We start from the raw sequence: 9,340 nt of genomic DNA, 5'->3' as shown, positions 1-9,340 counted from the left end.
CAATTGCCAGGCCATTCTTCTGAGGTACCACAGGGTGGGTTCGAATCACCAACCTTTAGGTTCGCAGTTGAGCACAAGCCATGCGCACTACCCAGTGACCAAAAGCATGTAAGTTAACCAAAAAACCAAACCCAGTCCATTGCTGTTAAGTCGATTCCAACTCATAGTGACCTTGTAGGACAGAGAACTGCTCCACAGGGTTTCCAAGGAGCAGCTGGTAGATTCGAACTGCCAACTTGTTGATTAGCAGTGGAGCTCTTAATCACTGCGTCATCAGGGCTCCAGCATGTAAGTTACACCTCAATAAAAAAGTGGGGCATTTAGTGGGGTGTCCCCATCACTGAGTACTGTCCTCCATCCTCCCATGTCCCATTAGTAACCAGCCCCACGCGCAGTCCACCCGACTTCAGGCTGTCTTGGTGCTACTAACCTAATGCTTAGCAACTAGAACCCTCCCACCTCCAAGCTCTCTGTGGCGGCCCCAGGCCCTTTGCACAGCCCATGCATCCTTGCTCTGGAGGGTTCATGGCTACAAACTCGCCTTCCCAGCACCTGAAGTCCCCTCTGGCTCTGCTCTGTGCAACCGCAGAGGGTCCAGCTGGATGGGGCTGCGACGTCCGCTCAGCACTCAGGGGCAGATGGTCACCCAGTCATTTGTCTGCAGCCGGGCGAAAGGCTTGTGGAGACTCCACCGGCAGGACTGTTCCTGAGGAGCAGGGGGCCGTTCTTGTGTTTGTGGGGAGAGAGCTCCTACAGAAACTGGAGAAAGCTGCTCCCCCGACCACTGCTCAACAGGAGGGCCGAGACAGCCTAGCTGTGGGGTCCGGGGGTGCTGGGAGTGGGGGGAGCCTAGCCATGTCGATAAGTGAGGAGAGGGTACAATATTTTATTGTGTTTTCGGTGAAGGTTTACACAGCAGTTTAGGTTCCCATTCAACAATTTCTACACAGTGACCTTGGTTCCATTGTTCACAATGCGTGAATATTCTCATTATTTCCACTCTGGCTGTTCTGTTTCCATTCATCTAGCTTCCCTGCCCCCTTACATTCTCATCTTTGTTTTAAAGTCATTGTTGACCGTTTGGTCTCATATAAGTGTTTTTTTTTAAGGAACACAGTACTTACAGGTGATATTCTTTATTTTGTGAGTCAATCTTTTATTTCGCTACAAGGTGACCTCAGGGGCCCACGGGTTTCCCAGGCTGCAGTCTTTACACAAGCAGATCCCCAGGGTTTTCTCCTGGGGAGCTGCTGGGTGGATTCGAACCACCAACCTTCCGATTAGCAGCCGAGCACTTAACCGTTGTGCCACCAGGGCTCCTCATCACATGAAAAAAAAAATACTTTGACATCTAAACTAGTGCTTGACCCAACACCTGGACACCATGTCCTAACCAAGTGGTCACATAGAATTAACCATCAAAAAAGCAAACAAAGCGTTCCCTTTGGCTTGTGGCTACCCCATATGTTCCATGTGCCCCTCTGGGACCAAGACCGTCCTAAATCTGACCTCGTCCTTCCCTCCCTGGTTAGGGGCTGTGTCATGAAGAATTCTACTCACCCAAAGAGAGGTCTCGCCTTGCCCTCAGCTACTGGACAGTGACCTCTGGGCTTCCAGAATGTTCTGTCTGGTGGGAGCATCTTTGTTGGCCTGGGGGCCTTGGCCCCCGGACAGTCTAAGGGTGAGATTTATGATGGCCGCTTTGGGTCACAAAGTATCGGTTCTGAGCCCCGGGAGGGGCTGGAGACTAAGGTCAGCCCCATGGGCAGTGTGAGATGGGGCCCCACGGAGACTCTGGACACCAGGGCTCAGGGTTACGTTCCTGGTTGGTGATACTCCATGCACGTGGTCACACATCAGACTGGCAGCTGGGAACCCTACCCATGGCTCCACGGGGAGAGGACATCAGACTCGGCCCCACGCGTCTCTCCCCTGAATAGATTTTAGTCTGTGTCTGTGATGGTTAGGGATTTCTGGTGGTGCAAATGTGCTCGGCTGCTAACAGAAAGGAGCCCTCGTGGTGCAATGGTTAAGAGTTCCAGGTGCTAACCAAAAGGTCAGCAGTTCGAGTCCACCAGCTGCTCCTTGGAAACCCTATGGGGCAGCTCTACTCTGTCCTATAAGGTCGCTATGAGTCAGAATCAACTCCACGGCAATGGTTTTTTTTTATGGATATTCAGTGAAAGGTTAGTGATTTGAACCCACGCGGAGGCGCCACGGAAGAAAGCCTTGACGATACGTTTCCGTAAAGATTATAGTCAAGAAAACCCTATGGAGCTCAGCTCTACAACACACGGGGTCGCCATGAGTCAGAATTGAGTCCACAGCAACGGATTTGGTGTTTGAGGGTTTTTGTCTGTCTGTTAGCAACATCTAGACCAATAGATAAAGCCCTCGTGGTGTAGTGGTTAAGAGTTCAGCTGTTACCAAAATGTCAACGGTTCAAATCCACCAGCTACTCCTTGGAGACTCTATGGGGCAATTCCACTCTGTCCTAAAGGGTGGCTGAGTTGGAATCGACTCGGTGGCTGTGGGTTTTTACGGGTGGCGCAACAGTTAAGCACTCAGCTGTTAACCAAAGGTCCACAGTCCAAACCCACCCAGCGGCTCCGTAGGAGAAAGACTTGGTGATCTGCTCCTGTAAAGATCACAGCCTAGGAAATCCTCTGGGGCAGATCTACTGGGTCACCATGGGGTCGCCATGAATCGAAAACCTACTCCAAGGCACCCAACAAGAACACATACCTCCCTCGTCCCCCTACCCAGCACAGCCAACACCAAACTACCAAGTGGCTTAACAGCAGCTCACAAAACTGCAGGAGGCTCCCCTGTTGGTCTCTGGTTTAAACAGCTCCATCTAGAAGCCCCTCTCGGATTGAGGAGGACTTCCTGCCTCCCCTGATGGTAGCTATGGTCAAGGCCGTTTCTACGAGCTTTGTTGGAGAAGAAGAATGTTCTGGGTGGCTGGGGAGGAAGGAAAGAGTTCAGGAAGCCAGGGGTTCAAGGTTAGATTGGAGCAAACCTTGTCCACTTGAAGATGTGGGTCTCTGCCAGGCTTCCTGACAGTTCTAGGGGTTTTCCAGGCTCCTTCCTCTCTGCCCCTTCCCATCTGCCCCAGGAGGAAGAGTTGGCCCAGGAGTGTTGTAGCAGAAAAAACATCACAAAGTTTAGCAAAATGAAAGGGAAGTTTTATTCTGCATATATTCAGAAAGGCAAAAGTGCGAAGCGGACGAGCATGTTGCCAAGAGCCATGCCTGCCAGAGTCTGAGGAAATATTACATAATAAACAAGAACGGGAAAATGGACAAGCACGCTGCCACAGCCATGTCTGTCCGAGTCCAGAGAATATTACAGTCATCGGTGTATATTAACACTACAAAACGGGCAAAACCATTGAAAGTTTCACTGTCACACAGATTGGCTAGAAACTGTGATCTTACGTTCTGAATTGTCCCTCTCAACAATCGCTGGTACAGGTGTCAGTAAGGACAGTCAGGAGGGTCTTCATTGGTCCAACAAATTTCTATTTGCTAAATGTTAATAGAAAAAGATAAGACTGGAAAGTCTCCTGTGTTCTGGCTTAAATTAAAGGTTCCCTAAAAGATGGTTTCCAAGATTATCTTAGCTATTGTCTTTATACCTCAGGGCCCAGTGGATGTGTCCTTGTGAGTCCCTGAGTCCTGCTCCAGCTGGGTCACATTCTCTATGCTCAAGGACAGGGGATAATGACTCCAATATTATTTCCTAAATCAGTAGGGAGAGATCATTTGTGCGACCTCCTGTCTTCATTCTGCTTATTTCTGCTGTAACAGAAATACCATAAGCAGATGGCTTTAAAGAAGAGAAATTTATTCTGTCACAGTTCACGAGGCTGGAAGTCTGAATTCGGGGCAGGCTCTAGGGAAGTTTCTCTCTCTGTCGGCACTAGGGGAAGGTCCCTCTCTCCTTTCAGCTTCCGTTCCTGGGTTCCTTGGCGGGTGATCTCCACGTGGCATCCATCTTCCCCATCGGTGCTGGCTTATCTCTGTGCCCGATCTGTTCTGTCTAAAACTCAGAAGCGATTAGGTTTCAGGCACACCGTATATTGCTATGACCTCATTAACATAACAGAGAAAACCCTATTCCCAAATGGGATGAGGATGACTTCCTCAGGTACATATGTAGTTGTGTTCCCTCAAGTAGATTCCAACCTATAATTACGGTCGAGGACAGAGTAGAATTGCCCCATAGGGTTTCCTAGGCTGTAATCTTCTGGGAGCAGATTGACAGGTCTTTGTTCTTCATAGCCTCGACTGGGTTCAAACCTCCAACCTTTCGGCTAGTAGCCAAACGCTTAACTGATGTGCAACCAGGGTTCCAACCACAGGTATCCCAAAACCAAACCAAAACCACAGCCATCGAGTCAATTCCGACTCATAGCGACCCTATAGGACAGAGTAGAACTGCTCCATAGAGTTTCCAGGGAGCACCTGGTGGATTTGAACTGCCGATCTCTTGGTTAGCAGCCATAGCACTTAACCACTACACCATTAGGGTTTCCTCCACAGGTATAGGGGTGAGGATTTACAACACATATCTTGGGGGACACAATTCCATCCATAACACCTCTCCTTAATTCCCCTTACATGTTACCCCTGAGCTTTCCTGGTGCCTGAAACCCCATCTCCAGAGATCCTGCCTTCGGGCTGAGACTTGTCCACTATAAGCAAACGCCTCTGAATAGCCCGAAGGCTGCCCTGCCATCCACCACAACCACCCCCCTGCCCCAAGGAGGCCGGAGTGGAAGGCAGAACCTGGGTGCGGTCGGGGGAGGGAATAGGTACCAGTGTCAGGGGCACAGGCAGAGGTGAGAGGGAAAAGAAGACCTGAAAAGTACCAAAGGCAGGTTCTCCTACTTTGAAATTTGCCGTGGAATAGCCCAGAAAGGAATAAACATTCTAAGAGTTAAAAAATAACATTTTTTGTGCACAGTTATCCATCAGCAACTAGTAGGAACAAGAAGATCTGAATAAAATTGTGAAATACAAACATTGTATTCATAGGCTTCCCACTTTCTGTTCCCCTTCCCACCTCGCATGTCTCCCTCCCCTCTGACTTTCAACGTCTACTAAATACTGACTTCCTAAACCCTGGTGTGTAGTGGTTAAGTGCTATGGCTGTTAACCAAGAGGTTGGCAGTTTGGATCCACCAGGTGCTCCTCAGAAACACTGTGGGGCAGTTCTACTCTGTCCTGTAGGGTCACTATGAGTCAGAATCCTCTCAACTACAACAGGTTTGGGTTTTTTGGGTTTTTTCCTTTATTTAGGGGAGTCATTATCACTTTAGTATGAATTAGAGACAATCCTTTCAGAGTATATATGCACTTTATTCTTAGGCATAAGTGTTAACATAAGGTTCTTTCCCTGCTAAAGAAATTTAAGCCCATGGGGAGGAGATGTTAGAGAGAATTTTTGGTTGAAGACATTCCCAGTTGGAATAACCCCATAGAAAGACTTACTGCTGAGATGTCTGTCTAGATCAGGGACCTAGGGGACCTGTTCTCTCCACCTGTTCATTTAATCTTTGCAGATTTAATGCTACCCTGATTATTACAGGGACACCCCATGACTGTAGATGTGGTCCTAGGGCCCAGCCTGCCTCAGCCCCACTCAAGAGCAAAGTTTCCCTCCTCAGCCCCTCCAGACCCAAACCACCACCTTCCACAGTCGTAAATGTTGTGTGAGAAGTTATCGAACCCATAAAACACAACCAGACTTCTTCCTCAAGGGCTCATCTTTTGATTGAAACGGCTGTTTTTAAGCCGAGTTCAGAGTTGCCATCCATGGGGAGGGGGGTTGGAGGTGAGTCTCTGGGCCCCTCCCCTCTCCCCAGAACACAGCATTTTTCTCTATTCTGGACACCCAGGGCGTCAGCCATGGAAACAAGGAACTGGAAGCTGGGCCTTGCTGGTGTAAGAGTATGGGGGAGACGGAGACGCTGGGGGGACCAGAAAATGAAAGAAGGGCGCCTGCACAGGGCATCTCGGACTTTGGAGGGCGAGGAAGCTCTATGGTTGGCTGCAGAAGTGCAGCAGAGCCCTGAAAGTTCAGAAAATGGTGTCCGTGGGTGGATTCCAGGACAAATGGGTCACCCCAACTCACAGGCATTACACCCCAGCTGGCGAGGTTCTCTGTCGCCCCCATCTCCCACCTCCCTCCCTCTCTGTACTTCCCCCTTCCCTCCCTCCCTCTGTCCCTCTCCTCTCTTTGTCCCCTCCCCCTCCCTCCTTCCCTTCCTCTTCCCGACCCTTTCTCTTCCTCCATCTCCCCTTCCCTTCCTCTCACTCCCTCCTTCATCCTTCTCTCCCTCCCTCCCTTCATCTCCCACCTTCCCCTATGTCCCTCCCCCACTCTCTCCATATCTGTCCCCCCATATTTCTGCCTCCCTCTCCCTGCCACCTCCCCATCTCTCCCCTCCCTCCCTGTCCCCCTCCCTATACCATCTCCCCCATCTCTCCCCTCCCCCATCTCTGTACTGCCCTCCTCCCTCCCCTCCCACACCACCCCTCCATCCCTCTCTCCCCCAGAAGGCAGTCAGGCGGAGGATCCCAGAATGAGAATGAGCCAGCTTCCCGCAGGAGCCCAAACCACCTCCCCCAGGTGATAAAACTGTGAGCAGATCTGCCGGACCTGTTGGCCCTGCCCGTGCCTCTCCCCCACACTGGGGACCCTTGCATCCCTCTAGGGGAGCCCTTCACCACCTGCCTTCCTGGGGTCCTCAGAACCCTGGGCCTCTGTGGGTGCTTAGCGGGTTCAAATGAAGAAGCAGGAAGTGGGTTAGCCCACAGGATGGAAACGCTGACTCACTGTCCAGTGTCTCAACGGCTATCTTCTAAGTTCACTCTCCACCCCCTGCCCCTCAAGTCAGGACTCCCAAACCCTGCCTGAAGGGCCTGCCTTTCCCCTGCCACCTGCCCAGCTCAGCCTGGATGAGCCCTCGGCCCCTCCCTCCCCTGAGCACCTGGACCCCCTTTTATGAGGAGGAAAACAAGAGCCAAAAGGGAAAAAAAACAAGGGAGACGTTGGGTCAGGAGAACAGAAAAAGCCCAACAACCCAGGGCAAAGGAAGTCGTGTGGTTGGGAAGGCCAGAAAGCCTGTTCACCGTTAGTGTTTCTTGCTGTCCTTTTGTGCCAAAAATGTTCCCTTATTCTAAAACTCTTGCTCCCAGGTGTCCAAAGGGTAAGTCAATACAATCACTTCAATGCTTGGATTTTAAGCAATATTTTCAAACCAAGCACGTTAACTGCACCACCTAGGGGCTGGAAGAAGACGCTAAACCCCCTCCCCAAAATCACATATACCTGCAACAGTAGTGTTTTCATAAATTACATCACAAATCTACTCTGGATTACACTCCTTCTAGATCTTCTGTGAATCTACCAAATGGATAAGATTTCGTGTGATTACTAAGGGGTTTGTTTGTTTGTTTTAATTGTTTTATAGAGAAATAATTGGCATGCAATTAATTGCACATGGTTAATATTTTTGGAAACCCTGGTGGGTTAATATTTTACTCCCATAAAGTACTCCGTCAACCAAACCAATGAATGCTGCTATCTGACCAGGAGAGAGGCACTCACTCTGTTCAATGAAAAGAGAACAAAATCAATTGGACTTTCCCATACGTGACATGAAACTGGACGATGTGACTCTCAGTGAAAGCGGGAAGGTTAAACCCCTTATTTTTTAATAGCAACCAGGGTGAGCACGTGGGGAAAGATAATAAAAGCCAAACTACCCCCAACCCAGAAAACCTCCCTACAAAACAGAAGAGAAAGAAAAAAAAAAAGGTTTTATGATTGAATCAACACGAAGCCAGACTCTGATGCATTGCGGGCAATCCACTACAGAGACGGCGAAGACAGAGGGAAATCTCACCCTTCGTACAGCTGGGTGGACCCGAACTCACGGCCGCCCCACTTGTGTCAGAGGAGAACTACACTCCACAGGGTTTTCAGTGTTTGACTTTTCAGAAGCAGGTCACCACGGCTTTTTTCCAAGACAACTCTGGGTGAACCCGAACCTCCAACCTTTCAGTTACCAGCTGAGCAATTAGCCGGTTGCACCACCTAGGGGCTGAAACAAGACCCTAAACCCCCTCCCCAAAATCACCTGGCCACATATACCTGCAACAGCAGTGTTTTCATAAATTACATCACAAATCTATTCCGGATTACACTCCTTCTAAATCGACTCGACGGCAGTGGGTTTTTGTTTTTAGATCCTTTATGAATGTACCAGTTGGATAAGATTTCGTGTCATTCCTAAGGGGTTTGGTTTTTTAATAGCTTTACAGAGAGCTAACTGGTATGTAATTCATTGTACAATTTGACTTCTGTATAGGGTCCTTATGAGTCGAAATTGACTCGACGGCAATGGGTTTTTTTTTATTATACCCCTGTGAAGGAACCCTAGTGGCACACTGGTTGAAGCGCTCGGCTGCCAAGCAAAAGGTTGGCAATTCGAACCCACCAGCCACCCCTCGGGAGAGAGATGTAGCAATCTGCCTCCTGTAAAACCATTCCCACAAGACGAATGTACCCATCGCCCCAAAAGTTTCCTCCTCCTCGTCAGCCCTTTGCAGTCTCCCCCAAGCCTCCCTGACCCATCTCCCATTCCCGGACAACCACTTCTCATTTCTAAAGATGAGTCCATGTATCAAAAATCGTATGTACCACATTCCCAATCGACAAAAGAATCCTTTCCTTTGTGTGTAGTTAACCAAAAAACAAACCCACTCTCATCCAGTCGGTGACCCCGAAGCTGTACTCTTTCTGGAAGCAGACCACCTCATCTTTCTCCCACAGAGCGGATGGTGGATTCAAACCGCTGACCTTTTGGCTAGCAGCCGAGCACTTAAGTACTGCGTCACCAGGGCTCCTCTTTTTGCAGTTGCATGAATTATTTTCTTTTGCTCCCCATGTGGTGAAACTACTCAGAAGATAAAGAGATTTTTTTCTCTGTACAATGACTAAGAATTCTGCTGATAACGTTGCAGGACTTTTTCCGTTTTTGACACAAATCATGCAATGTTTCTAGGTATCCTTTTTTTTTTTTTCTTCAAGTACGCTTTATTTTTTAGAACAGTTGTAAGTTTACAGAGAAACTGAGTAGAAAGTACAGAGTGTTCTCATATACTCACTCTCCCCCTGGACTCGGTTTCTCCCATTAGTAACATCTTACATTCCTGGGCTACATTTGTTACAGTGAACGAACACTGATACATTGGTACCATGAGCTAGACCCCACAGCTTGCAGGAGGGTTCGTTCTTCCGCCAGGTTTTTTGTTTTTAACTTCGA

This window comes from Elephas maximus, chromosome X, assembly GCF_024166365.1.
Source record: "Elephas maximus indicus isolate mEleMax1 chromosome X, mEleMax1 primary haplotype, whole genome shotgun sequence".
Lineage (NCBI taxonomy): Eukaryota > Metazoa > Chordata > Mammalia > Proboscidea > Elephantidae > Elephas > Elephas maximus.
The sequence above is the reverse complement of the archived record's forward strand: the minus strand, read 5'-3'. Positions refer to the sequence as shown.